The sequence below is a fragment of the Asterias amurensis genome, chromosome 1 (genome assembly GCF_032118995.1).
Source record: "Asterias amurensis chromosome 1, ASM3211899v1".
In the NCBI taxonomy this organism is placed as follows: Eukaryota; Metazoa; Echinodermata; class Asteroidea; order Forcipulatida; family Asteriidae; genus Asterias; species Asterias amurensis.
Genome location: NC_092648.1, coordinates 29,350,841 through 29,355,767, shown reverse-complemented (window position 1 = coordinate 29,355,767; position 4,927 = coordinate 29,350,841). Strand labels below are relative to the sequence as shown.

General features: G+C 39.3%; 1 non-coding gene across 1 annotated transcript; it reads right to left on the bottom strand.

The window, feature by feature from the left end:
- Window positions 1-236: 236 nt before the first annotated feature.
- Trnag-ucc (transfer RNA glycine (anticodon UCC)) lies at window positions 237-308 on the bottom strand. Its single transcript has one exon. It is a non-coding gene; the product is annotated as a tRNA-Gly (tRNA).
- Between the last annotated feature and the right edge of the window lie 4,619 nt (window positions 309-4,927).

Sequence of the window (4,927 nt, the reverse complement as noted above, 5' to 3'; positions counted from 1 at the left end):
TTCTAACTAGATAGAAGACCAGTGAACTTATTTTTCCTCGTGTTTTCAATCAAAAAGCCTTCAGTATTTTATTCGTTGTTTTTACAATTACAGTCTTCTACATAAAAGTTAAACTCTTCTCAATTCTTTTCTGCAGAAACCAAGTTATTGTATTTGCAAATACCCATCAAAATGGTATATATTTATTTTACATTACTCCCAGGCAAATTAAATCAATTAAAAACCCAAAAAATACTTGCGTTGGCCGGGAGTCGAACCCGGGTCAATTGCTTGGAAGGCAACTATTCTTACCGCTATACCACCAACGCTTTACAATATATGTTGTTCTTTTGCAATATTTATCAGCGTTTGCAAAAAATAATGTTTTTGCTGAGTCGGCAAAAAGGTGCAAAAATTGCAGATGTATACGTGGCACGAGAGAGCGCACACTTGTACGATACAACACGAAGGCCTGTACACACACCACAGGTCATTGCTTAGCCTGCATGTATTCGTGGGTTATGTACAGGTCTTGTGTGAGTAGAGTGAATCGCTTTGCTGATGAACTTTGGATTTTATTAAACTATTATGTCATCGGTGATAAACTACTTATGATAAACACTGATAATAAGGAATGAGTTTCCATGGCAAACAAAACACGACGAGTTTGGCATTATCGACTTTGGGGTATAACAAGACTTGTTGGCCCTTGTCGCTGGATGACTAGGTCCAAGTCTGCTTTCAGTCGAAAGCTCATTGATGATCAAAGTCGAGGGAGATAATAAATGTTCTTATGGGCATTAGAAATTAGCAAACATGTGACATGCACTGACTTCAAGTAACATTTTTTTCTGTTTTGATTTCACTTAAAAATTAATAACAACCTGGGGCGTAAACCAGTGACAAAAGTTGTTCACCATTCAAAGGATCCCTACACATGAGGGTGTTTTGCTTATTTCATCAGCTTTCTTTCTAGATTGAACATTAGAACAAATAAAAACTAACATTTCCACGAGGTTGGAGTATGTTATACTCGGTACCGTGCTGGTTCTGATTGTCTTGGGACAACTATAAATGTAGAGCTTGTGAAACAAGGTAAGATGTCCATCGTGTAAACGAATAAATGCTCAATCAAACCGAATTTGATTGTCTATTTGACGACTGATTGTTTTTATGGTCCGTATTTTGTGTAACTGTCATAACACGCTGACGCAATAAGGCAGCCATGGGCGATACATAATAAGAATAATTACCAAGCACACTGAAATCGCTTCCAGGATAAATAACAGAAACTTAGCGATGAACCCGAACTGAAACAACAAATTGGAATTGATGTCTTTCTTCATTAGCGCCTATTTCCACTCCCTCCGTGTACAGAGCGAGCAGCAGCGGGGGGAAGATGTCATGTTAGGCTAGGGGGTCGTGAGCGGTACCTCGCCGCTGGGCCCTTCCCCGTGTGTCAGCCCCTGGTCAACGGTGCAGGTGGATACGATGGAATCCAACGGCCCCGTTGACTCAAGACAAACACGAATTACTGCACCATCATCCGCTATCATCTCCTTCCATCCCCTCATCAATTATCTCTTGGGAACTGTCTTCTTGAACGTTTGACAGCATCCAATCTTTATAAAACCGTGGAACATGCGTCTCATTTCAGACTCATGTAAAAACAGCCCGCGAGTTACCCGCTGCGGCCTGGCAAAATAAATGACGGGCCTAAGAGCGACTTCGATCGTTAAAACACGTTTTCAAACGCCAGGGAAAGGCAAATAAGAAACCTGCGTTTAGACGTACAGGAAAACTCAATAACATTAGCCAGTCGTCAATAAATTAGCAACTTCTCTGTCCAAGACTTGTGAGACTTAAATGTATAATCAGATCTTTAAATGATATTAAATGTTGGCCTTCCCTGATTTAGTTTACAAAGGCATTGGGCAATACCCACAGCTTGACCTTAGAATAACCATTTTACATGTGTATGGGTCTTTTAGACTCGCTTTCCGTGAAGTATAGAACACGGTTAGGAAAAAATATCTCAGCATGATACCCCCATGAATAACTGTTCAGTATCTAAATTTAAAAAAAAAGTATTAAATGAATACATAGATTTAAAAGAACTATCGTTTCCAAATTTTCCTTTCTCCGGAACAAGCCAGGACTATTTTGTGACATTGTGACTTAATGGTTATAACAGATTCCAGAGGGGCGAGTACAATTAAATACAAAGTAAATTATGGTCAAATCTGGAGAAAAACTGATTGATTCGAAACCTGAAAAATCAACTGTATATCGGAATACGAGACTGGCCAGAATCATGCTGGATGAACGACATTAAAGGGTGGGCCCTAAGCATAACATTGGTAAATATTAAAAATATGAATGTCATTATTTTAAACATAACTTACATGGTTCGAAGATTGTCTTGTAGAACAATTCCCTCGAAACATTTTGTCCTGAATTGAGAACAGTGACGAATTTACACCAGTGTCTTGTGACTCCCCATGACCGAAAGCTTGAAAAGGTTTGTTGTTTAAGCTACCTCCATGGTTTAACAGAAAACCATGTAACCTTTGTTTACAAAAAAAAGTATGACCTTGTACATTGCAGAGTATTTCTGCCCGGCAAGATTCTACACCCTGGTCTTAAGGGAAACTTGGTACATTTTGTTTCATAATTACCGCATATATTCATACAAGAGATCTAAACAATAGTTGTTGAACTAATTTTGAGATGTGTCACCTTTCTTCAAAAGTTGATACAAATTAGCCAGAGCAATCTCCATAAGATACTGTATACGATCGAAAGTTTCCTTCCATTGGGTTGTATACAAACCGTGTCCGCAGGAAGTAAAGGCTTTGTGGCTCTTTTGTAAATGTTATGTTACTACATTGTCTATTGGGTCACCCTAAGTATGGAAACTGGTCTTTAAAATGATTACCAATTTCGTTTCGTTTATTAATTTTATAGGAGTACAAAAGGTCAATGTTATCTTAAGAAAAACACCAACTGACCAACTTAAACAAAGGGTGTATTGGTTGCACCCCTGAAGGTTTTCAAACATTACGGGCAATATACATGAACAATTTCAACTACGCAAAAAAAAGGGGGGGAATAGTATCAAACAATTAACACTGAAAACACTGTTAATGGAGTTATTCGAGCTTTAACAAAGCAAAGTATTTGCGTGGCAAGGATGCAAAAACAGTTCGTGTCAAGGGATCTACCCTAACGTCGCTCACGTGCCAACATTCGGCCCCATATTGAAGGACAACCCGAATCTCAACCTCAAAAGTTTGTGGGGAAATATTGGCGGGAAACTGCTGATAACCCTGGATTTAATGAGAAGGAGGAAACCCCGCGTGAATCTTAACAGGTTGGCCGACGGGTCTGACATTTGACACTGATTGCTAAGTGAAAATGAAGCAGGGCGTGAAGAGAGGGTCACCCAAGAGGAATCAACCCTAACAAGGCACGACCTCAAGGTCATGTCAAAGGTCACCAAAACCGACAAGCCAAAGTGACAAGCTTCGCTTCTCTTTTCCCCAAAGAGTTGGGCTGTGAGGAAGATGAGATGTGTTGCGGTAGGGTAAGGTTTCAGTCAAGCGGTTTCTTTAAAGGCACGATACCCTTTTGGTATATGTCAAAAAACATTTTTCTCGCTTGGTGTATCTCAACATATGCATAAAAATAAAAAATAAATTGAAAATTGGGCTTAATTGGTCATCGAAGTTGCAAAAAAAAAAAACTGGACAAAAAAGGGGTTTCAGATGCCTGCAAGAGGCTTTAGGCCTGAACTATTTTTTAAGAATCAAATGTTTAAGTTAGAGATCACCTCTTTCTCAAAAACCATGTTACTCGAAAGGGAGTCATTTCTCACAATGTTTTATACTACCAACAGCTCTCCGCTGCCTGATGCTACCAAGTTTATGCTGAAAATATTTTGAGTAATTATCAAAGGTGTCCATTGCCTTCATGTCAAGGCTTGTACAACACAACACCCAATCAACACACAACAAAATGTACTTTGTCGTCATCATGAAATCTGCTTTTGGTTTGCCCAAAATTAAACATGAGGTTCGACGTTAGTGAATCTGTTTATGTGCGTCATTGTTAGCTTTTTATACACATTTTAGCAGAAAACATTACCATAATCCTTGGGTACCTGAATCTAGAAACAAATTTCACTAATGCCAGAAGAAGGTGGAAGGAAATGATCCCTCAAAAGTGCTGCTCCGTGTCGAAGAAAGGTAATACAATCAGTTACGAGGTTTTTGAGAATGTTCGTGTTGTCACCGAGTGTCACTGTCATGTCACTGCCGTGTCACTGTCGATCACATTGTCTGTGTCACCGTCTTATCACTGTCATGGCTCTGTCATGTCACATTGGATGTGTCACTGTCGTGTCACCCTAATTGTACCACTGAGTTTGCCTGCGAGTACTTTTATGCTACTACCAATACCATGACGGGCTCATAATTTCTACTTGATGACTATCTACGCTGTGCTTGCTTAATAAGTCAAGAAAACTGCATCCAGCCAAATCAGATCTGCTTAATTTATGTCATGTACTACATCGCATTGTCTATTAGCTATTATTTATAATTCAGAGAACCACTTTATCAAAATGTCAATTGACCTCAAGGCAACTGAGGCTTGCAAATGAAATATGATTTAATTAATACTATCTCATGCGAACGATCATATGCCGAATTATCTAAAGAGTTCTGTTCGGATGGCTGAGTAGCAAGGGAACGAAAGTTGGTTGTTTTTTGTTTTTCGTTTTGGGGAGGGGCGGGTTGGGGCGTGTGTAAACTTGACCAACATCTGCAATACATCCTCGAATGACACCCCTTTTAAAAATTGGGGTAAGCCCATTGGCGATTTCTTTCAAAGTCTTTGATTTTTTTATTTGATTTTTACACAAATGGCTGGTCCTGATGGGGTGTGC